A 26,010-nucleotide genomic window follows, 5' to 3' on the forward strand; every position below is an offset into this window, starting at 1 on the left:
GAGTCCAGACAGGAATACTCTCTAAATTTAAGAATTAAGCACACTCAAAGATTAATGAGATAAATACCTAGGTGATCTTTTTGCCTGTCACTCATGCTGTCCACAACTCCTGACAGCCCCTGAACTGACCAGTCCTGGCACTCGGCAGCTTTGAAGTGTTTATTCAGAAACGTCCCTGTTTGTACAGACAGGTGTGAGAGTTCCTGGGCTTAAAGCAGATGTTGCAGCTCTTCTGGGATTTCTTGTGTCGGCACCATGAGACCAGCAGAGCCCTGTGCAGACAAGCTTCCGAAGCAAAGGACCGTTTTTTTCCATTATAGACTCCATCACGCCAAGGAGAGTACCATTTGTTGCAACTAGTTAACCTGTATCATTGATTTTAAAATATTTCATGGCACATTCAAATGATAGCAGTTTTGGTATTAATCTTTGTAATTTACAGTTTGGGAACTCTGCTTCTCATTATTTTTGGCATGAAGACATTCCATTCAGTCATCATGCTACTTTTATTTTTTTATTATCTACCTACCTACTTACTTCGTAACTTTTTTATTTATGGCTGCGTTGGGTCTTCGTTGCTGCACACGGGCTTTCTCTAGTTGCGGCGAGCGGGGGCTACTCTTCGTTGCAGTGCACGGGCTCCTCATTGCAGTGGCTTCTCTTGTTGTGGAGCACGGGCTCTCGGCGCGCGGGCTCAGTAGTTGTGGCTCATGGGCTCTAGAGCACAGGCTCAGTAGTTGTGGCGCACAGGCTTAGTTGCTCCACTGCACGTGGGATCTTCCCAGACCAGGGCTCGAACCCGTGTCGCCGCATTGGCAGGCAGATTCTTAACCACTGCGCCACCAGGGAAGTTCCCATGCGACTTTTAATTTAAAAGGTTTCTGTAAGCTACATCAGGAAAGCTATATCTACTATAAAAACTATGTGTCTTTTCCTCCTTGAAGAAGATTGTGTTGTCACTTTGGAGTTTAGTTATGTTGGTATTGATATGGATCCATTTTTAAAGGAAGTTATGTAGCTGTTACTAACTCATCCCTCAATCACTTAGCTACCCTTTCTACCCCTCTGACCATGTGTGTCATGAATCTTCTTGGCTCTCTCCCTTCTGTCTTGGGTCTCAGCTGCTTTCCTTTCCTTCCGCACAGCCCTGGTTCCCGTTTAGCGCTGGGCCTCCCTGTCCTAGTGCTTCCGAGCTACGTGCTGATGTGCTGAAATGAGCTGTGGTGAGAGGCTTCTCTTTTAAATTACGGACTTCATGTGTTAAAACATTTTCATCTTTATCTATAAATAAAACATCTAACTATGTTAAAATCGTTTTATGGGCCTGAAGAGGAAGGGGATTGTCCCTTTTGGGGAGGAGCTTTTTTTTTTTTTTTTTTTTTTTTTAAGATAACTTGATCGGTTTTGTGGTACTTGTTTTTCTTTGCTAATCATGACCTTTGCTCTCGGAATTCAGTAGATTCTGTCAAAATCTCAGTGGAGGAAAAGATATTTTTAATGCACTTTAAATGTGATATTCTCTTTGCATTGAGTCCAGAAGAGACTGATTTCTCAAGAGGAGGAAAGGAAAGACTCGGGAACCACATGGAAGTTTATATTGAAAACTTCTTCTGGTACATTTTCATCGTCATGTTGTAACAAAACTAACAGCTCTTAGGCACACTAATCTTGGGATATAAAACTCATATCCAGGGCTTCCCTGGTGGTGCAGTGGTTGAGAATCCGCCTGCCAATGCAGAGGACACGGGTTCGATCCCTGGTCTGGGAAGATCCCACATGCCACGGAGCAACAAAGCCCGTGTGCCACAACTACTGAGCCTGTACTCTAGAGCCCGTGAGCCACACCTGCTGAGCCCATGTGCCACAATACTGAAGCCCACACGCCTAGAGCCCGTGCTCCACAATGAGAGAAGCCACTGCAATGAGAAGCCCGCACACTGCAACGAAGACCAAACACAGCCAAAAATAAATAAATAAAAATAACAAATAAATTAGAAAAAAAAAAACCTCATATCCATTTGACTATTGACTAAAGGTTAAAAGATATAATTGGAGAGAAATATAAGACCAAGAGTATAAGTGGGTTTCTTCTTTCTACTTCTGTTGTCACAACCTGAGCTCTCTAGGAAAACTAAAGTTTGTTAAGTGCCTTCCTCGTGCCAGATTCACAGCTATAATAGAGGTGTCGTATTTTAAATTGTCAAAATCTTAACAGCTACTCTGGGAAATTGAGGCATTTGTATTACCATTTTATGGATAGGAAAATGAGATTCAAGAAATTACTTGTCTCAAATCACACAGCAAGTATAAGGCAGAGTTGAAGTCCAAACACATGCTTTTTCTTGTGTCACACTGTGCCTCAGGTCAGGTTTTTAATTATGTATTTACTTTTAATTATGTATTTACTACTTATTTTTTTTTTAATGTAAGCAATAGCAAAAGTAGAAATAAGAAAGAAAACAAATAACCCCAAAACCAACTGTTTGGGAAGTAATCATTTGTAGTAAGTAAGTATTGATTCCTGTCATATTTCTAAAGCACGTATACAGAAGGAAAAACAGGGGGAAAATTAATGGGATCGTAGAAACATGCCATTTTGAATAAAAATTGAATTTCATTTTACCTGATTGTAACAGAATGAGCAAATGGAGGCTCAACTGAGTATTTCTTTACTGTTCAGCAGAAGAAGTCCTAAGACATCTTTCCAAGGATAGGAAAAGATTAGGTCATGTTTTTCAGCAGCATTTAATCTTGCTCTAAAGAATGAAGTTTTCACTTGTCACCAGTATTTAAACATACGCTTTATTGATAATTTCAGCTTCACCAAGGTTTACAATATTTACATTTGATTTTATAACTATAATTTCCAAATTAACTCAGTGTAGGTTCCACCTCTAAATTCCGTGCTTTGTCACCTGCTCTTTTCTGAATCTCCTCTTTACTTTTCCTGAATTCTTTGATTTTTTTTTGTTTTGTTTCGTTTATTGAATCTTATCTTTAGTTGGTTTTTTAAGCAAAGACTTATGGATATTGAATCCTTCTTTTCATTTTTTGTTTTTGCATGCTGGATAATATCTATTTTGCCATTATACTTGAAGATTCAGTTGGTTATGAAATTCCTGGATCTGTGTCTTCTAATGTAGAGTGGGCAGCTGTCCCCTGATATCTTTCCTGCCCCCACCTTATCTGAAACCTCATAGGTTCCTCCTCTGAGAGTAAGTGTGAGGGGCTGGGAGTTGACTTCAGTCTGCTTCTGGTCTGAGGGTGTGGGGAGAAGGGACAGTGCCTCAGCTAGGGCCATGCACCGTCTTTGTCGGAAGACCTGGTCTCTGTCTTTTCCTTCTGAAGTTTTGATAAATGTCCTATGTTCATCTTGGTAGAAGCGAGTAGGGTTCAGATCCTTTGCTGAATTCTCTAGTGTTTCCTAGAAAACGGCACATCCTGGTAGTTTCTCTTGCCTGTAGATAAGTGTTCCTCCTGACTTTCATTTCTTGAACTGTCAGTTTACCCTTTCAATCTTTTTTCCTCCAAATTTGAGGTTATTCCTGGGAATGCTCGCGATTTTCCCCCCTCACTTCTGACCTTGGATCGCTTCTGGACTTAGAATACAGTCAAGGACTCGTCCATCCCCACCAGAGGCTTTGTTTCATTTCCTTACCCGTAGCTAAAGTTAAGATTGTGACCTTTCTCTTGTTTGGTTCCTGTGGCTTTTGCAGTGTTTTGATTATTTTTCCTAAGTACTGGGTGGGGAGTTGGATTCTGAAATCTGCCACCTTTAGGCAAATTTGCCGTATTTCGTTTTAAAGGCAATCTGAGAGAATACTGTGTATGTGACCCAGGAAGCTGCATTCCACTGCAGTGTCACAGACAGGCGTCAGCACTGAACCAAGAGCAGCCAGCCTCAGCCTTTCACATCAGTTTTCTATACAAATATTATCACCTTCCATGTGTCGCACGATGTGGAAAGGGACCTCAAATTTACATGTTTTGTTGTATTAACAACAAAAAATTTTTCTGTTTTGGATATGGATTGCCTAGGATACGTTCACTACATCGCTGTAGTCTGTTCCTTTTCTGTGGATGAAAAGTTTGTGTCGCGAGTTGGAATTAAAAATAGGAAATGAAAATTTTAATTGCAAGTTCTGCACAATTCTTGTTCTTGAAAGTTGTGTATTTTAAGTGTTTGTGTAATACGATTATACTGAAAATTTAACACAAGTCTGTTCATTCAGCAAGGGCTTATTGAATACCTGTTTTAGGCGCTAAGGAAAGATATATAAGCACATATACTAAAGCATGATCGAGTTCAAAAATGGGAGCATATACATGAAGCTACTGTGTGTGGACACACTGTTCCGTTCACATACTGATCACATCGCCAGCTGTGCTGTGCACTGGCCCGGGGGCGCCGTGCGTGACGGTCGCACGGAGTTCTGGCAGCGCTCCAGTTATGTAAGGCGTGAAGGGAGATGGGAGTTGATGATCAGGGACAGCTTCTAGGTGGTGGTGGTATCAGAGAAGGATTGTAAAAGCTGGGAAGCAGTTGACAAGACATGGAGAATTACAAGTACTTCAGTAATATTGGAGCATAAATTATAATGCATGATGGGAGCAAGAGAGGCGTCATTAACGCTCACCAAGGGCCTTCTGTTCCATTCCAAGGAATTTGGCCTTTATCCTGTGTGTTAGTCAACAAATGATCCCAAACTTAGTGGCTTAAAACAATGATCTCAGTTCCTGATGGTCAGGCATTCGGGAGCCACTTAGTTGTGTGCTTCTGGCCCCAGCCTCTCGTGAAGGTGCAGTCGAGGGGCCATCTTGGGCCGAAGTCCTCTGAAGCTTCATTGTGGCTGCCCCACATGCTTGTTGAGAAGAGTCCTCACTCCCTCACCAGCTGTTTGCAGGAGACCTCGTTGCCTCTCTGTGGGGCAGCTCACAGAGCAAGTGGTCCAGGAGTGAGAGGGCACACGGTCTCTGTTGTAACCTCATCGTGGAAGAGATAAGCATCACCTCTGCCACCTTCTGTTGGTCCCAGATGAGCACTGGTGTTACGCAAAAAAGGCTGCAGAAGGGTGTGAATGCCTGGCTGCGGAATCATTCGGGGGTCGTTCTAGAGGCTGGCTGCCCCATCCTGGGAGCAGTGAACAGCTACTGAATGTTTTGAACATGTAAGTGATGTTCATATTTGCGTTTCAGATATGTGACTCTGCTGTGGAGAATGAGGTGTAGAGGACAAGATTTAAGCCATGGAAACACTGTAGGAATCTAGAGTTGTTGAGATCCTGCCATAAAGCATTGCTTATGAGGTTTAAGAGATTTTTGAGAAATTGAATTCCAAAGGCAGAAGAGGTGTGACATGTCAGTTATTGGTTGGACGTGGTGGGTTAGGAGATAGAGGAGCTCAGGACAACAGGTGTTGGTCGGAGTGAGACACAGGTGGATGTAGATGTGGTCCGCTGAGATACAGGACATTGTTAGAACTGTCCAGTAGACAGCTGGGTATCTGTAGGTTTGGAGCTCAAACAAAAGGAACGAGCAGTGAGTATAAAATGAAAGGGGGGCCTAAGCTGGAACAGTAGGGAACTTACCATGTGGGGGAGGGGAAGAAATGATATGCGTTAGATAGTAAACCAGTTAAGTGTGACTTCTCAAAAGCCAAGGGAGAATACAGTGTCGAGAAAATGAGGAACTGTAGTTAACCTGTAATCATAAAATGTAAAGCTCAGTCTTGCTCTGAAGCCTCCTTTGAAGAGCATTCAGCAGATGCTTTAATGTAGTGGGTTAGCATGATGGCCCTCACCTCAGCGTCCAAACAGAATATGAATGATTTTTTCCAAGGTAGTATTGTTAGGACCTAATGTTCCCCTTCCCATTGCCCCCTTCAGAACACACACACACACACACACAGAGGCCTCCTAACTTTATAAGACAAAATCAGCTGCTTCTCCACCCCTTCTCCATCTTACTGTAATGCGCTATAACAAGAGTCAGCAGACGTTTTTCTGTAAAGGTCCGGATAGAATACGTGGTAGGCTTTGTAGGACACGTGGTCTCTTTCACAGCTGCTCACTCTCCATTGAGGTGTAGCCAGCTTGTTAATAAATACATGCGGCTGTGCTCCTGTACAACCGTATTTACAAATACAGGCGGCACAGCGTTTCCACTCCTGGGTATATGCCCCAAAGAACTGAAAACAAACACTCAAACAGATACTTGTACACGTATGTTCACAGCAGCACAGTTCACAGTAGCCAAAGGGCGGAAGCAGCTCAGGTGGTGTTGGCTGAATCCTGAGATGCGGAGCCGGGAGATGGGGGGGCCGACTGCAGTGCACCATTTTATGTGCGGGACTTGAGCATCTCTGGATTTGGTGTCCACGTGGGTCCTGGATTGGTTAACTGTACTATACCTAGTTACTGTAGTGTCTGGGAAACCGTGTTGTGACATGTGTTTATTTAATCTTGAGGTTTTTTTGTTTTTGGGGGGTGGTTAGACTTGGGGCTAGGATCCATTGACGATGGCATTTTGTAGCGCAGTGTTTAAATAGTAATAGAAATGAGACAAACAGTTATTCATCTTTGTCGAGACTTACTGTTTGCAGTTTTCAAATGTATCTTCTTGAAATATGTCATCAAAATACTAAGATACATTTTAATGCCAGGAACTTTTTTCCTTTTTCAAAGTGTGCTTAACTTACTAGTCAGTTTAAAATGCACCCAAATAAAAATTAATTGCTTTGAAGAGGGAAGTTGAGATAATGTAGTAATTGCTATGTAGAGAAATTATATACAACTTAAACCTATCTACTGACATTTTGATGGTCCTTAAGACATTATTTCCTACAAACTACTAGATGAATTTTGTGATTGGTATCAATTTTCACACATGCCACAAAAATCATCCTTTTTGCTTCCAGGTTAAGAATTCAAGGCTTATCTAGAAGTGAACGTTAGTTTTTTAAACGCCAGTTTCTCATGTATCTCTCCAGTTAGTTGATCCTCTAGAGTGTGATTCATTTTGCAGTGTGTTTTACGCTGCCTGGTGGGTGCAGCTCTTCCTAGTGAGGAACACTCCATGACCAGGGCAGATGACCCGCCCCTGCCTCTTCCAGGTTTGGATGTCCTCTTTAGCAGGACACAGCCAGAGGTCATTAAGAAGGAAATGTCTGTGTCTCTTGTTTCAACAGTTTTAGTATTCATTAATTAAAGAACTTCCATTACTGAGTTCTTTTTAGGAAACTTGTTGGCCTGTGTGGTCAATGGTGAAGAATCAGCTTAAGGGGAAAAAATGTATAATATTTTACAATGTAACGTGACAAGACTTCCTATCAGGACTTATGAAGACCTTGTCCCTTGAGATATGAGCACTCACATTGCCACCAAAATGTCATTTCTTTTCTCTCTTTTTGATTCACTGGAAAGCCTTGAGCCTTGATACGTTTGCAATTTAATCGTTGTGGTTCCCCTGGGCCTCCACTTTCATGCTAAGGGTTTGAACACCTGAGGCATGTGTACAGTGCAGTCATCTCCGTGACAGGGGACGGTGTGGCGGAGCTCATGAGCCAGACTCCACGTTTTCACTCGGCCTGTCTCTTACTGTTTTGTACCTGTCATTCCCAAATATATACAATCAAGTAGGTCTTTACTGAATTAAAGTAAATTTGTCTCAGTGTACCCCCAAAGGATCGGGGCATTGGAGTCAGCTCTATGGTCATAATACGGGGTTTGTACAAGGGGAAGCATAAGTTAATATTAGTATGTGACTGGCCTTTGCCTTGGAGGCTTCAGTACATCTGTAAAGTGAGATTGGTTCTGATCAGTAGATTTTTTGTCTAGCTAAAAACTGTTTGGCATCTTGACTTAAAAGTAGTTCTTTTTGATACCTAGGAATGTGGTTTTTGTTTGTCTTAGTGGCATTAAGCATTTTATTCAAACAGTTGAGAACATAAAAGATAGCTTGGTGGTTATACTTAGAGCTTAATGTCAAAAGCCCTTTTCAACAAACACATAACCTTTACAGCTGGTTATATTTCCTGTTCTCCTTGACGAGAGGTTGCCCTATTGCCAGTCCTGGTTTGGAGTATCTATACTGTCTGCACAGGTCGCGCTGATGGCAGTGCCGGTCTCCAAGCCCAGCCGACGGACGCCCTGGCAGGTCTGTCCCCAGCATTACTCCAGCTCGTGCTCTTTATTGCCTTATGTAGGGGGAACCAGGCTCATGGTCCCTTGCTTTTTTATTTTAAGCACCAAAAGGCGGCCTTCTTGGTTTATGAGTTTTAAAGTCTGGGAAAAGGCTCAAGAGGGAAATTTGACTTGGGGAATGTTATTTTCTTGAATGGGTAAATAAAGTCAGGGAAAAACGGAGGACAAAGGGAAGGAGATCAGAGGATGGGATGCGTTTAGGTTTGTTCAATAGTTCTGTCACCATAATGATTCACTCAGAAAGGATTCATTTTGAATAGTGTTAAAAGCAACTGGCCTGGGGCGAGTGCAGGCCAGCACTGAGGAACTGTGGTGGACTGAGACCTATTGTATTTTTTAAATGATTCCAGGGCTGCCCAGGTGTCCTGATTTAAAGGCTGCTTCTTGAGTCCGGAAGTCGTATCTTGTTCCGAGGTTTACTGTGATAAAGCACATAGCCCTAGGGACGGTACTGCTGACTCCTTGAGTCACTTTCCAGGCTGGCTGTACTGACCCAACCCCATGATTTATTTATGCCATACCATAGTAGGAATGACAGTCGTGTAAGCCACACATGGTTTCTGGGATGGGTATTTGACTGGGGAAGTGCCATAAATCCATGAAGTGAGATAGGGCAGAGCCAGCCGCAGCTCGTGTCATGTCCAAGAGATCTCTTCCTGTTTCATAGGGATGTACAGTCCAGAACTGGTTAAGTTCGGCATCCTTCTCAGAATGTGTCCTCGGGCTTTTTGTGTGCTGTTTCAGTCTACCCAATCTTTGATTTGTTGCTTACAAACCTAAAAAATAGCTCTGAAATGTACTTGTCACTAATATTTTCTCTTGGATTTACTTCTGTAAAGTAGAACTGACTTGAATATTTTAGATTGTCGCTCATAGGCTTTTCAAGAAATTTTTGTTTGGAAAATTCTTCACTGGACTACTAAGCCACGATCAGTCATCCTCTTTTGATTGCCAGTGTTGCAATAAGCTTAGAGTTCTGCCTAGCTTTTGGAGCTTCATTGGATTCCCCAGCTCTAATAAAGAGAATCTGTTAGAATTGCACTTAGGATTTATATGGGTAGCCAAATACGGACAGCATGATATTTTTTCATTTTAACCTGAATGAAATAGTCTTGTTGTTTTCGTTAAACTGTTTATTTTGAGATTATTGTAGATTCACATGTATTTGTAGGAAATAATACAGAGAGATCCCCTGTACTCTTAAGGAAGTTTCCCCAATGGTAACGTCTTACAAAACAACGATGTGATTTTGTACACAGTATCACAACCACAGACGCTGATGTCATCAAGATACACCACGGAGATTCCCTTTGATAACCACACCTACTTCCCTTTCATCCCTGCCCCCTCCTCATCTCTTGGCAGACGCTGATCTGTTTTCTGTTTCCATAATTCTGTCATCTCAAGAATGTTATCTAAATGGAACCATACCGTATGCAATCTTCTCAGATTTTTTTTCACTCTGCATAATTATCTGGAGATTCATCGAGATTGTTGTGTCTACAGCAGTTCCTTCCTTTTTATTACCGAGTGACACTGCATAGTGTGGATGTAATACAGTTTGTTTAATTTTCCTGGGTTGTTTCCAGTTTTGACCATCATGAATAAACCTGCTATAAGTATTTGTGTACAGATTTTTTTTTTTTTTGCGGTACGCGGGCCTCTCACTGCTGTGGCCTCTCCCGTTGCGGAGCACAGGCTCCGGACGCGCAGGCTCAACGGCCATAGCTCACGGGCGCAGCCGCTCCGCGACATGTGGGATCTTCCCGGACCGGGGCACGAACCTGTGTCCCCTGCATCGGCAGGCAGACTCTCAACCACTGCGCCACCAGGGGAGCCCTGTGTACAGATTTTTGTGTGAACTCAAGTTTTCACTTTTCTGGAATAAATGCCCAGGTATACAGTTGCTGGATCATACGGTAGTTGCCCGTTTAATATTTTAGGAAATTGCTGAACAGTTTTCCAGACTGGCAGTGCCATTATGTTCTCAGCAGCACTGGACAAATGATCCTGTTTTTCTCCATCTTCACCAGCATTTGCCGTTGTCTCTATTCTTATTTTAGCAAGTTTGATAGTTGTATAGTGATATCTCATTGTGTTTTGTTTTCTATATATAAATTTATTTATTTGTTTTTATATTTGGCTGCGTTGGGTCTTCATAGCTGTGCGCGGGCTTTCTCTAGTTGCAGCGTGCGGGGGCTACTCTTCGTTGCGGTCCGCGGGCTTCTCATTGTCGTGGCTTCTCTTGTGGCAGAGCACGGGCTCTAGGCACACGGGCTTCAGTAGTTGTGGCTGGCGGGCTCTAGAGCGTAGGGTCAGTAGTTGTGGCGCACGGGCTTAGCTTCTCTGGGGCATGTGGGATCTTCCCGGACCAGGGCTCGAACCCGTGTCCCCTGCATTAGCAGGTGGATTCTTAACCACTGCACCACCAGGGAAGCCCTCTCACTGTGGTTTTAATTTGCATTTCCCTAAAGGAGAATGATGTTGAATATCTTTTTCATGTGCTTATTTGCCCTCTATATGCTTTTCAGCCTTCTTCCCATTTTCTAATGAGATTTTTTTTTTTTTTTTTTTTTTACTGTTGAGTTTTGAGAGTTCTTTATTCTGAATAGTAGTCTTTTGTCAGATAATGTGGTTTGCAAATATTTTCTCCCAGTCTGTACCTTATCTTTTCATCCTCTCAACAGAGACTTTTAACTAACTCTGGCTTTAGTTATTGGACTTTTTTTTTTAATTAATAAACTTTATTTTTTAGGTTCACAGCAAAATTGGGCAGAAGGACACAGAGTTCCCATTCCTCCCATCCCTGTACACGCACGGTCTCCCCCAGTGGCAACTGCGGGCACATTTATCATAATCAGTGACCCTACACTGGTACATCACTGTCACCCAAAGTCCATAGTTTACATTAGGGTTCACTCATAGTTTTGCATGTTCTGTGGGTTTTGACAGATGTACGGTGACATGTACTCGCCATTGTAGTATCATACAGAGTATTTTCGCTGCCCAGGAGTCCTCTGTGCTCTCCTTATTATCTCCTTATCCCTCCCTCCCCCCAACCGCTGGCAACCACTAATCTATTCACAGTCTCCATAATTTTGCCTTTTCCGAAATGTCATATAGTTGCAATTGTATAGTATGTAGCCTTGTCAAATGGCCTCTTTCACTTAGTAATATGAATTTAAGTTCCTTTCATGTCTTTTTCATGGCTTTATAGCTCATTTCTTTTTAGCACCAAATAATATTTTCTTGTCTGGATGCGCCACAGTTTATCCACTCACCCACTGAAGGATTTTCTAAGTTTTGGCAATTATGAATAAGGCTGCTGTAAACATCCCTGTCCGGGTTTCTGTGTGAGATAGTTTTTAGTTCACTTGGGTGAATACAGAGCAGTGTGCTTTCTGGATCATGTGGTCAGAGTAGGGCTAGTTTTGTGAGTACGAAACTGCCTAACTGTCTTCCAAAGTGGCCGTACGTTTCTGCGCTTCCCCCAGCAGTGAACGCGAGTCCCTGTTTCTCCACATCCTCACCAGCGTTGGTGTTCACATGTTGGCCCTTTTAATCGGTGTGTAGTGGTGTCTCATCCTTTCAGTTTGCATATCCCTGATGATACGGAGCATCTTTCATGGGTGCATCGTCTTTGGCGATGTGCCCGGGAGTTCCACCCATTTTTTAATCAGGTTCTCATTGTTGAGTTTTAAGAACTGTTTGCATATTTTGGATAACAGTCCTTTATCAGATGTATTTGTAAGAAATAATACAGAGAGATCCCCTGTACTCTTAAGGTGGTTTCCCCAATGGTAACGTCTTGCAAAACCACGATGTGATTTTGTACACAGTATCACAACCACAGACGCTGATGTCGTCAAGATACACCACGGAGATTCCCTTTCATAACCTTAAGAACTTAAGAACTGTTTGCGTATTTTGGATAACAGTCCTTTATCAGATGTGTCTTTTGCAAATATTTTCTCCCAGTCTGTGACTGGACTTCTCAGTCTCTTGATATTTGACATTTTTAAACATGTTTTTTTTTAAATAAAATAACAGTACATGCTTCTCAACAGAAGTATCCAGAATATAAAGATTTATATGCTTAAAGAATTTAAGATTCTCTTATTTTAATGCAGAGGCATTATTAATGAAATGCAGGGGGAAATAATTTCTAGATGTATGTGATTAACCAGTCAAATTGGAAAGGGTTTATTTTCCAGTTTTACAAGTGTCATTTACAAATAACTTTTTAGAAGAAGACAACCAGTTCCTTTTCTCATATGGTTAAACAGTTGATAAATAAATCACTACTTAGTGTATACTGCCTCAAAAGGCCCAAAGATCCATTCAGCCTCCTTTCCATCCAACACAATATATAGAAATCCCCTGCTCTCCCTGGAGCTTCCGAAGGCCTAAGGCTTCACCCACCTCCTTGCTTCCTGGGGCTCTTAGGGGTCACCAGACTCCATCCACCCAAGACTGCATCACGCCTCCCCACTCCACTCATCTAGACGGTTTCTCAGGATAACACCTTCGGATTGAGTTCTTATCTTGGCTCAATGCTTAGTGTGACCTTGTTACGTGGAAGACGTTTAGTAAATGTGTACTGAACTGACCTGAACCAGCAGAGGCAAGAGGGATTAGAAGACTGCACTTTAAGTGAAAAGAATTTAAAAGGCACTAAGAAAGGGAAGCATATATTTGGGGAACATAAGAATTTTCCAAATATTCAAGCATCAGACTGGGAAAATTGGTTGGGAGCCAAACTGCAAATGGTTTGAATGTTATCATGTGTAGTTTGTGAATTTGTATAATTATCTTTTACATAGAATGGTGAATTTTTGTGGCTAGAATGTTTTTCGAATTCATAATCTTAATCCAGAAAATATCAAACTGAGATCTGTCAGTAGATCCTCAAATAGTCTCTCATTGCCTGCACCTTTGGTCTTAGGCTCTTAAAGCAGTTACCGTCAAGTATGATGGGACATGCACAGAGTAGTCATAGAAATTTGTGAAAATTAAAATAATACACAAGTAGAGATTATCTGGGGAGTTTTACTTTTACTTTCTGTTGCTCTCTCTCTTTCGGTTTCTTTCAAAGTATGTACAAATAAATCTTATATTCATGATCTCCTGTGTAAGACGATGCGTATTTACTCTAGAACAGGACTACTTTGTTTGAAATATCTTTTTTCTTTTTAAAATGTTGTCTTGTGTGCCGTCTAAGTATGTGTACTCAACCCGATCTCTTAGTTCTCATTGTGATAAAATTCTAGGGTATGAGAAGCAATGAGTCATCTCACCCAGAGGTGTATTTCGGTAAATCAAATAATGAACTTCATAAACTAAGATATAATGTTATGTTGTTGTTTTTTCTTTGCAAAAGTCTTTTAATTTTCTTAACTTCCTAGGGTAGTTGCAGAGATATGGTACATTAAGGATTCCTGCTCTGCAGAGATTGCTGTAGAAACTAACATAGAGAAGATATCTGAACTCTTAGCCAATCAGTAAAAGATAATAAGGCCCTTCGTCAACTTTGATACAATTCACAGGCGGTCATTTTCATTTTGCCTCATATGACTCAAGCAGGAACACTCCCCGGTAATGTTGTATTTTAATCCCTATAAAATTTCCTAATATCAGTCTGATCATGAAAGAGCCATTGAAAATCCACATTTTATTTGTACTCTTTATACTAATTTCTTTTTCTAATTTAATTTTTATTTTATATTGGAGTATAGTTGATTTACGATGCTGTGTTAGTTTCAGGTGTACAGCAAAGTGATTCAGTTATACATACATATGTATATATATATATATTCTTTTTCAGATTCTTTTCCCAATATTAGGTTATTACAGAACATAGGTAATAACAGGAATATAGGTAATATAGGTTATTACAGAATATTGAGTAGAGTTCCCTGTACAGTAGGTCCTTGTTGATTATCTATTTTATATATAGTAGTGTGTATATATTAATCCTAAACTCCTAAATTATCCCTCCCCCCAACCTTTCCCCTTTGGTAACCATGAGTTTGTTTTCGAAGTCTGTGAGTCTGTTTCTACTTTGTAAGTAAGTTCATTTGTATCATTTTTTTAGATTCCACATATAAGTGATATCGTATGGTATTTGTCTTTCTTTTTCTGACTTATTTCACTTAGTGTGAGAATCTCTAGGTCCATCCACATTGCTGCAGATGGCATTGTTTCATTCTTTTTTATGGCTGAGTAATATTCCATTGTGTGTGTGTGTGTGTGTGTGTGTGTGTGTGTGTGTGTGTGCGTGTGTGTGTGTGCGCGCACGCACGCACGTGTATGTATGTATGTATACATATACACCTTGTGTGTGCGCATGTGTGTGTATATATGTACAGCACATCTTCCATATTTATCTGTTGAGGGACATTTTGGTTGCTTCCATGTCTTGGCTATTGTAAATAGTGCTGCCATGAACAAAGTGGGGGGAGTGCATGTATCTTTTTGAATGGTTTTCTCCAGTTATAAGTCTTACTTTGTTCTCCAAGATAATTGAGGCAAGAGATCCAACATTTATCAGCTCTTTGCGTAACTGAGATTTAAGGAGTAGACTTTACACGATACAGCTTACAGATTGCTTTAAATAAAATATCTAGACGTATTTGCTCATCTTAGAAATTCAGCAGCCAGTTAGCCCATCAAATGCCAGTTCATACGGATCACCTGGCTCCGTAAGACTTGTATTCAGTGCACCTGGGCTTAAGGAAGAGCAAAATCAGGCCACGGCACCTTGGACAAACTTTTGGCAAGCAATTGTTTAGCACTGAGGAGAAAGAATAGCATTTCTAAATATTAAAAAGACAGTTAGGTGGAAGAATGATTAAATTTCTTTAATATGGCCTGAAGGGATAGAATTAAGGAATTTAGAAGAGAAGCTTTCAGGATTGATTTTATAAAGTCATTTCTAAGCGCGGGGTTATCACAGCTAGTGTAGGCCGCTTTGGGATAGCTAGAATTCCATGTCTTTAAATGTGTCTAAGCGTAAGCTGGAGGGTTACTTGACAGGAATGTAATGGAACAAAATCAAGCAATCATTTTCGTGAATGGATTTGGTGGTCTGTAAGGTCTTTTGCTGTTCTAAGAGTCTGTGATTCTAGTTTTGCTCTCTGCGATCTTGAAAGGCTAATTTATGGTCTCTTTCCACTTCTTTCCTGCTGTTTACTCCTCAACCCCGTTCAATGTGGCTTCTGCTCCCAGCACTGAAACTGCTTTCCAAACTAACCAGTAGCATTCTAAAAGCTAAATCCAAAGGAGATTTTGCATTCTTTGTCTTGACTTGTCCATAAACACTTTAAAGTGTTTGATCACTTCTTATTTCTTGAAACTTTCTCTGGCTTCCAAGATACCACTCACTCACACCTTGTTTTCTACTAAGACTTTTGCCCTCAGTTCTTTACAGGCTTTTCTTCCACCAGCGCTACGCGCCCCTCCTGATCTTGGTGGACCCGTGTATTATTTCAGCTACCTTCTATGCTGACCATTTCCACAGCCATCTTTAACTCAGGTCCATCAGTACAACTGCCTACTAGAAGTCTCCTCTCTCAAGTTCATAGGGTAGTTGTAAGGATTTATTACTTAATCCATGTAAAGTGCTTAGTAAAGCATCTAGCTGTGTAGTAATCATGGCAGTGTTGATCATGGTAAATTTTTACCCAGTTCATTAAGACTCTTTATTTATTCTCTTGGGGAACCATTGGCTTATCCTTAAATCACCACTTTCCAAACTGTTTTCTTGGAATACTACGTCTCAAGGGGTTACTTGAGACATGGAAGGAAGGAAGCAATTAGGGTTCCATTCAAGTAAGTTTGGAAATGGTCTGTAATAGGATTGGCAAACCTTTTCTAAATATATTGGATTTTAAGGGCCATTTTGGTCTCTGTCAAACCACCCAGGTTGCCTGTTGTAGTGCTGGAGCAGCCATAGAAAATACATAAACAAATGAGTATGTTTGCGTTCCTTTAAAATTTTATTTATAGACACTGAAACTTGAATTTCACATCATTTTCACAAAATATTATTTTATATTATATCACAAAAATATTCTTTTCCTTAAATTTTCAACCATATGAAAATGTAAAAGCCATTCTTCGCTCATGGACTGTGCATAAACAAGTGGTGGACAGACTTGGCCTGTGGGCAGCAATTGGGGGAACCCTGCTTTAAAACATGGCCTCCTATTAAAGATATGTAACTTACATCATAAAAAGCTCTTCTAAGGTCTGCGCCAGTGCCCTGTTAGGTCCAGTGTTTCTCCTGTTTATTTGACTATGGAAATCTTTTTTCAGGGGACATTTGTTAATATCTCTTGCCTTACTTCTGTGGAATACACTTTTGAGAAATGTGTGCTAGAGGTAAAAATTGTGGTTGTGGAACAGACTGGAAATAAGAGAAAGTATCTTGTCTTTATTACTCTTTCTCTGATCAGCTAAGCTAACTAGTCACAGAGTGACTAGTAAAATGGAATTACCCCTGCGAGGAAGGTACCAGTTAGGCACTCACTACACCTGGTTCAAAGATTGGCTGAGTTGAAGTGGACGTGGTAAATTTCATGTCATTGATCAGCTTTCAGAAGTGGGAAAAGTGTATATGTTGCTATAACATAAGGCAAACAGAGGTGCCGTAAGAGAGAAAATACTCAGTTGAGGAGGAAGAGATCCGGAGGCCATAACAAAATTCGAGCAGTAATAGTTGTCATTTTCCACAGTTTTAAAATCTTTACTACTCTTGTTAAATAAGCAAAAATTTTAAAGTTTAAAAACATTTTTACTTTTTAAACTTTAAAAGTTTAATTAATGTTGAATCATTAATCATACCGTAAATTCTAAAACTTATTTTGAAATATTATTTTCAGTTGTCCTTTTCCTATATCTTTGAGAAGTAAAGCGATGGTTATTGCTTTACTATTTTTGAACATATTTTCCCTATTAAAAATAATACAATTGCTAATGCAGAAAAACTTCAAAATTAAAAAAAAAAAACACTTTTATCAGAAGATTCTACATCTCCCCTCCTTGTATGCCTACCATCACCATGTGCCCCTTATATGTAAAATGGAAAAACAGGTGTAGAGGCCCTGCTTTCTAATTTATGTCTGTCACTTGACAAGCAGCTGGAACCTAAGGGAGGATGCAGAGAACACGGGATCCCAGCCGACAATAGTAACAATTCATCTACCAAATGCAAGCATAGTCACTTGTGTATTCCTATAGAATTTCCCCACCAGATGTTTCGTTGGAGACCTGTGTAGGAGAGGAGTTGTTCTTATAATTTGTGCCAACAAACTGATAGGAGGTGAATGATGGAATTGTTGAGTCACTAATACATTGCAGAGTTTGCTTTCAGCTGTTTTGTCCAGCAAGTACCTTGGTGACCTTCAGCATCTCAGCAGCCCAGCATCTTCAGGCCCCTCCCAGCACCCCAGCAGTCATGCATATATATCCCTACAGCTCTCATAGGGCTTCATAGACAGCTTGCAGAATATCTGGGATATTTACTCATTGGAACTGTTCCTACTTTTTATTTCAGGTAGTGTACCACAAATCCAGACATTGGATGTTCTGTATAATGTTGGCTATTTTGTGAAATCAAGGCACACTGAGCTCTTGATTGTGCTAGAAGGTGGAGAATGAGTGCCATGATACACTGGCATTCTTCTAGCAGATGTCATAGCAAACAGACTCGGAATGCAGTGCAAGCTAAAGGCAAGGCAGACAGCCCCCATGGTAGCACCATGTGGACAGCTGGTATGGACATGTTATCTATCTACAACTGGAAAAGGTTAAGTAAACAGTGGGACAGTGACAAAGTGCAGAGATTAATTGCTTAAAGCATTCAATGATTCTTAAAACAGACATCTAAATAAATGGAGGGATTCTGGTGTTTGAGTTCTGAGAAACATTGTAAGAAGACTTTATTTTCCCTTGGAAACAGAAATTTACTAAGAAGAGAAGACACAGTAAATGATACAGCCCGAAGTGTGAATATAACAATAACCAGCAGACCATTATTTTGAAGGGACTGTATCTTTATAAGGGAAGTTCATATTCTGAAGTGTTCTGTTCATATTACACTATCAAACATGAGGCATAAAGGACATACTATTATGAAATAGTAAAGACAAAATGAAAGAAAAGGCCGTATAAATCTTTCTGTACACATCATCCCCAGATGTTACTGTGAACCCACTACTTAACTTCATCTCTTGAGGCTCATGCTAAGCGGTTTTTACCCCCCGGATTTCCAACACAAATCATTGGGTTTAAGACATAATTCACTAGGGGTTTTGGTAGGATTTGAGTAGATCCCCAACAAAAACTCCCTTGGCTTGCCAGCTATTTTTAAAGGCAGAATTTAGAAAGCAGAAGATCCTACATTCACCTGTCTATCTTGTGATGGCCCTTGCCATGAAGAGAGGAGGAAATTTGCCTATAAATACATCATGAAATGCTCGCCTTTCAGACAATCTGTTGGGTAGAACCACAGCACATGAGTCATCTCTGCGTGATATCTCTAAGTTCAGTGATGGTCAGCCTCGGGAGTACCTGCAGTATCATCAGGATTTAAGAGTTTGAAAAGCTGATCATCTTACAGTGGAACTGGAAGATTTTGTATGTACTTAGTGAATTTGGAAAAGTAAATACAAATATTAAAAACCCAGTCTTGGCAAGGATGTGGGGAATCAGGGAAACCTAGCACCTTACTGTTGGTCTTTTAAATCAGTTGTTTTGGATCTCCCTGGTGGCGCAGTGGTTAAGAATCTGCCTGCCAATGCAGGGGGACACGGGTTTGAGCCCTGGTCTGGGAAGATCCCACATGCCGCGGAGCAGCTAAGCGTGTGCGCCACAACTACTGAGCCTGCACTCCAGAGCCTGCGTGCCACAACTACTGAGCCCGTGCACCACAACTACTGAGCCTGCACTCTAGAGCCTGTGTGCCTAGAGCCCATGCTCAGCAACAGGAGAAGCCACCTCAATGAGAAGCCCGCACACTGCAACAAAGAGTAGCCCCCGCTTGCCGCAACTAGAGAAAGCCCACGTGCGGCAACAAGACCCAGCGCAGCCAAAAATAAATAAATAAATAAATTTATTAAAATATCAATCAGTCGATCAATTGTTTCTGTAAAGTAGTGGGTTCCAAAAGTACCTGCAAAGCTTCTTAAAAGTATAGGTGGGGATTCCCTGATGGCACAGTGGTTGAGAGTCCGCCTGCCAATGCAGGGGACACGGGTTCGTGCCCCAGTCCGAGAGGATCCCACATGCCGCGGAGCGGCTGGTCCCGTGAGCCATGGCCGCTGAGCCTGCACGTCCGGAGCCTGTGCTCCGCAACGGGAGAGGCCACAACAGTGAGAGGCCCGCGTACCGCAAAAAAAAAAAAAAAAAAAAAAAATGTATGGGTGGCTTGGCTGTCCCCTGAAATTCAGATTCGGTAGGTCAGGAGTAGAGAACAGCCTTCCATTTGTAATAATTTCTGTTATGTTTGAGAATCACTGCTTGTAAAGCAAGTCTGCTATACTTCTTTGAGTTACACACCTTTCCATAGTGGTGGACTTAGCATTCTTGAGCTCTTCTTGGTTCTGCAGGTAAATCTACTTCCCTCTCATAAGTCCTTCCCTCTGTAGGCACTTAGGGTTGACTTTCTTGTGCTAAGAATTTCCATGTCCATTTTCTCTTTATATATTACACTTCAGCATCACATAAATCTTGTATCTTCAAAGATAGGGCTTGTTTCTGGGTTTTGCTGTTCTGGTGTTTGGGGTTGATTTTCCAGAGGAAATGGGAGCAGCTAGGTCTTTGTTCTGCCATCTTGAAATCAGGAATCCAATACTGTATTGGAGTTCCAAAATTTTTGACCAGAAGGCATAGCAGCTTTAGGGGAAAGTAAGTCAAGGGAGGCTTTTTTCCTTTTAAGACGAGCATCAGTAATTGTGGTATGAACAATAAATCATTTTAGATCAAATAAAACACGTTCTTCCTTTTTATGAGTTCTCTCTGGAAACAGATGGACATTAGGTAGAATTCAGTAATGACTTCTACACTGAACCAGAGATAGAGACAAATCACTAGTGAGCTGTGATTGTATAGAGAACAAAGCCCGAGACGCTCATCTAAATGATACTGTTTTCCTTCCTGGTGTAATGTTTCACCATAAATTGTAATTCCTGCTTAACATATTGAAGGGACTGTTGGTCTCCACAACTTTGGGTATCACAAAAGATATATCATCAATTGAATCCTCTAACACGGAAAATGTAGATATACATTTTACATACAATTTGATAGTTGACTAATTTTATAGTTCTAGATTTGTTTTAAAGACAGGTACTGTGTGCCAATATTCTCCAACTGACTTTGGAGCCTCTGAATTTTTAGTGGATCTTATTCTAATCAGTAAGTAAAATGACATATTAAATGAGCAGACATTGTCTTAACAAGGTATGCCTTTCTCTTCTAGCTTTTTTTTTTTTAAAGAATGTATTCTGCGGTTAATTCCTATCTCAATTTCTCTTCTAATTTTTAGATTCCAGTTATATTGTCATTTTACTATTTGTAGACTTTTCATAGATTTTCCCTCTTGTATACAAAATGCTAAGTGGATTTAAAACATTTAATTAAAACTAGTTAGGACATGTGTTTAACCTGCTCCGACAAAAATAACAGAGCAAACTGTTTACAAATGTATGTCTCTTTCTTGTCAAAGTCCAAACTGGTATATTAATTCTGCTCTATAAAGTTATCATGAGTTCAAAGTCATCCTTTCTTGTTTCTCCACCATTCCTGTGGTTTTACCCCCATTCACGTAATCCACGGTGGCTCACTGACGCATGGCACCCCAGAAGCAGGAGTGGGGAGGGGAGGGCACACTGAGCTACAAAAGGAACAAGCTACTTTGATTAAGTATAATTCAAAAGTAAAGGAACTTAGAGTATCAAAAACAAGAGTCTGGAAGTCATACTCAGCATAAGGGGATCTCTAGATACAATATTGTTTAGAGGAGATTGTGTTGTCCTGATCTATCATGAAGATAAGGTTTGTCTATGAAGTGGTAAGGATTTTTTTTTAAATAACGAATGTAGGAACTGAGGATCCGACTGGTCTCAAAATAGTCACCTAGACAGCTTTCCACTTACTCCCTTGGTGCTGCCATTGCTAAAAATATGTCTGTAATCCTTTTGGCAGTTGCCTCCAGAGCTGGTTAACGAGGTGCCCCTGAAAACAAATGTATTCTTATCCTCACTGTGGTCCTAAAACATATCATCTTGACTGGCTGTCTAACTTCAGTGTCCAGACTTGATGTCAGAACTTAAATTCAGTTTAATAAAAAGGATGTTTGTCTTAATTCCAAATACATAAATAATGTAATAGGTTTTGAAGTCAGTTTTTTGTTGTTGTTGTTGCGGTACGCGGGCCTCTCACTGTTGTGGCCTCTCCCATCGCGGAGCACAGGCTCCGGACGCGCAGGCTCAGCGACCACGGCTCACGGGCCTAGCCGCTCCGCGGCATGTGGGATCTTCCCCAACCGGGGCACGAACCCGTGTCCCCTGCATCGGCGGGCGGACTCTCAACCACTGCGCCACCAGGGAAGCCCTGAAGTCAGTTTTAAAGATAAATTTGGCGGCATTATTGAATAAATGTTTTTATATAACTTCCTAAAATGAATTCTTTGAAGAACTTATCTTTCATTTGAAGTGTAAGTACAGGTATATTTTATGAGGGAAGCAACTGGATGTTTGCTCTATTTTAAGGAAACATAGGATAAGAAGAATCATCTTTATGTACTGGTAGTCCCAGGGGAGCTGGAATGGAGGACATTTACTTCGGGGTAAGCCGACTTAATCATGGAATGTAGTTTATGCCGTATTTATGGCGCCCATGTGCACAGTATGGTGAGCTTGGACAACTGTATACACTTGTAATTGCCACCACAGTCGAGCTGTAATCCACTTCCAAAAGTTCTCGTGGGCCTTTCTAGTTATTCTGCAGCCGCGTCCCCGGTCCCGGGCAGCCACTGATCTGCTTTATATCTCTCTGTGGACTAGGTTACAATTTTTATATTTAAACAAATGGAAAAGATATAGGCTCTTTTTTTTTTTTTTTTTTTTTGTCCTGACACATGGAATACAGTCATCAAGTTTTTGCCTGTCTGAGAAGCGGGCAGAAGCTTTATAACAGAAGTATCAATATCACAGTAAAACTCCGTTTTCCAAACTTGTCATAACTTGTGGTGGGTTGGATATATCAAAATGCTCATTTTTCAGAAAAAGTGAGGAGAAAAACTGAATCCAGCTTTTCTGCACAAAATTTTGTTCCATCAGCCTCCTTTCCTGAGCTGTAACTACCAGCAGTTTCTGCCTTTATGTTAATCTTGATTCTTTTCAAGGACTTCTGGAATATAGAAGTTCGTCCATAGCAGGGTAACTTCTCTACCCATTCTCTTGCCAGTGTGTCTGTTTCCCCTGTTTCAGGAGGTGGCACAGGGCTGGCCCCTTGCCGTGAGAAGGTCACATGAGGGAGGACCCCAGCTCGTGCTGCTGGATCAAATGCCCTCAGATAGTCTATGTTTGGTGACGTTTGAAAGTTTCTTTCCAGCATCAAAGCGTATGTCCAACACTGATTGTGTGTTTCGTATTCCTTGAACAGTATAGCGATTTGTCACAGCCCTCCTGTGACTCTGGAATCCAGAGTCAGACAGCAGCATTCTGTTCTTACTTCTTTAAAAACTTTTCTTGTAACGTAAGAATTCTGCTCATAATACATCTCTAGCAGGAGCCTCCTGACCCTTCTGCTTCCAGCATCACTTCGTCTCTCCTCTTTGCCTCTAAGTTAGTCTTTCTAAGACCTTGCTTTACTTTTCTGGAACTTTTGATGCTTCTATATTATATTCAAAGTCAAATCATTCCTTATTCAGCATTTTGAGTACCCTCTGTCTGCCGGGTTCAGGTTAGAACTCTCAAGGGTGTCACAGTCTGTGTTTACTCCTTCCTGCCATTCCAGACCCTCCGTGCTCCGATTCAAAGCTACCTTTTCAGCATCCCCCTCACTCTGTCCTTTCCCTATAGAAACCCTCCAATCCAGTCATGCCGTGTGTCCTCACACGACCTGTGCTTTTATACACATCACTTTCTCTGTCTTTCTTATTGTCTCTGTCAAAATAAGGCCCACTGACTTTCCGTGTCCTCGGCCCCAGGTGATTTTCTTTGTCTGCGGTATCACTTACTTCAGCGCGTGTGGCCCATACAATTTATTGGCACTTAGTTAGCATTTTGGTTTCATCTCATTCACTCTGCTGAAATCTTACAGTTAAAAAGGGCAGACTTACCACTCAAAGCAAAATCATTTGTACAGTACCTCTGATAACCTCTTTACACACCTAGTCAGGAGAAGCCCTGTCATTTTTTAGGCCTCCCAGTTCTACTTATTAACGGGAGATAATACGTTAGATGATCACTTTATAAACTGAAATCTGTATCTTTGTGACTGTCCTCCCTTTAGTGTCATATGTGCTTTCTAGAGAGACACAGATTAAAATCCTACTTCTGCCTTTCCTGTTTCTGCTCTTCTAGTATCAGTCATGCTCTGTGGGTAAATCTTTTTGGATTAATATGCCCTTGTATAACCCCGTCCTGTCACCTTCCTTTGGATCCCTCTACTTTTAATTGCCTCTTGAATAATGGCCTCCAGAATTGAACCTACTTCTCCAGTTGTCCTCTGTCTAGTTAGAGAAAAGCAAAACTCTTCTTTTAATGAGATGTGAGTTGGCCGGAGCTAGTGGTCTCTTTCTAGTCTTGGTTTTTTTTCATGTTTTCAAATTTTGATATCCCCTACTCTAACCCTCTGCTCAGTTGCTTTCCATGCTGCTGGACTGAAAGAAAAAAAAGCCTTAAAAATACAGTGGGACTTCCCTGGTGGCGCAGTGGATGAGAATCTGCCTGCTAATTCAGGGGACACGGGTTCGAGCCCTGGTCTGGGAAGATCCCACATGCCCCGGAGCAACTGGGCCCGTGAGCCACTGCTGAGCCTGCGCGTCTGGAGCTTTGCTCCGCAACAGGAGAGGCCGCGATAGTGAGAGGCCCGCGCACCGCAATGAAGAGTGACCCCCGCTTGCCACAACTAGAGAAAGCCCTCGCACAGAAACTAAGACCCAACACATCCAAAAATAAATAAATAAATAAATAAATAAATAAGCCAAGCATTTGAAGCCCTTTTAAAAATAAATAAATAAATAAAATACAGTGAAGCCCAGCTTCAGAATAAGTGAGAACGTTGGAGCAGTTGGGAACCACTACGACAGATGGGAATGGAGCCAGAACTGGAGGAGCTGTTGGTTCAGGGTGCACGTATGAAGTGCCTGCTGGTGCCAGGAGCCGTTCTTGGCACTTGGGACACATAACACAATAGACAGACACCCTGCCTTCGTGGAGCTTGTATTCCAGCTGTTTCTGAGCAAAGACTTTAGGCAAAAAAAAAAAAAAAAGACTGGCAGATAATATCAGAGTATAGAGTAACTGAAGCCAAAAGAAAAGAAGAGAAAAAAGTGTAAATGGTTCAGGCACATGCGGTGTAGAAAATTAACAATATGTGCAAGCTTTTGGTATTCACAGTCGTGAACCACACCTCTAGAAGGAAAATAATACATTTAAAAAATTAAAGATAGGAGCATTCACAATAGCCAAAAGGTGGAAGCAACCCCCATGTCCATCGACTGATGAGTGGACAAAGCGTGACGGCTGCGCACAGTGGTATACTATTCAGCTTTGAAACAGAGGGAGATTCTGACACGTGCTGCCACAGGGATGAACCTCGAGGACTTTACGTTCAGTGACGGAAGCCGGTCACAGAAGGACAAACACTGTGTGGCTGCCTTTCCGTGAGTCTCGAGAGTAGCCTGATTCGTAGAGACAAGGAGAGGGTGGTCTGCCAGGGACTTCGGGAAGGAGGATGGGGATTGTTAACACATAGTTTAAGGTGTGCAAGACAAAGAGTTCTGGAGACGGTTGCCCTGCAGTATGAATGTCCTTAACACTGCTGCCCTGCACCCTTAAACACGGTTAAGATGGTAAATGTTATGTGGATTTTGTTTTTAATCTGTGAAAACCTTTTCATTTCTAGTTGTCACAAAATAGTTCTGTCATTGTGACTGGTAAGGGGGTCCTTTTTTAGAGTAATCAAAATGAAAACAAACATTTTTTTACAGGTGTTTAAGGCCCTGGAAATCTGTTTCAGGTCCCTGGGGGACCCACAGACCCTGGCAGGGAATCCTAGCTGCAGCCTCTGATCAGCCAGCTTGGGAAACAGCATCTGGAACCTTGTGCCACTGGCCAGCGTGGCCCCTGTGGCCAAGCTCTTGGCTCAGGGAGAATGGATGGTGCTTAAGCAGATGGGACCTGGGCTGTACCCTGGCCACTGGGAGCCCAGGGAGCACTTTGCAGCAAGGCAGCGGGCGGCAGGGGCCTGGCACCACTCGCTTTCCCCGTCCTGGGGGCACGCCCAGCCCACCCCCCCTTCAGGTGACAGCCTCCTGTCCCTGGTCTTGGTTTAAAAGCGGTGAAGATGGTAAATTTTATGTGTATTTTACCACAATGAAGAAGAAAAAAAGTTTAAAACTTAGCAAAGCAACAAATTGAAAGACCAGGAAACTCAGCATTAAAAGAAAACTTTAAAGCCAAAAGCCATAAGCATAGTATAGTTGGGGAAGCAGACCCATGTAGAAGAATTGAAGGACCTTCACAGAGCAGATGCCTATTAATCTAAACTGTGAAAGTGCTGGAAGGGAATGCTGAAC

At 41.5% G+C, this 26,010-nt stretch overlaps 1 protein-coding gene across 8 annotated transcripts in view; it reads left to right on the forward strand.

Annotated features, from left to right (window-relative positions):
- ERC1 (ELKS/RAB6-interacting/CAST family member 1) overlaps positions 1 to 26,010 on the forward strand; it is a 391,788-nt gene that overhangs the window by 273,893 nt on the left and 91,885 nt on the right. The gene's annotated exons all lie outside the window — the stretch shown is intronic.

This window comes from Phocoena sinus, chromosome 10, assembly GCF_008692025.1.
Source record: "Phocoena sinus isolate mPhoSin1 chromosome 10, mPhoSin1.pri, whole genome shotgun sequence".
NCBI classification, from domain to species: Eukaryota; Metazoa; Chordata; class Mammalia; order Artiodactyla; family Phocoenidae; genus Phocoena; species Phocoena sinus.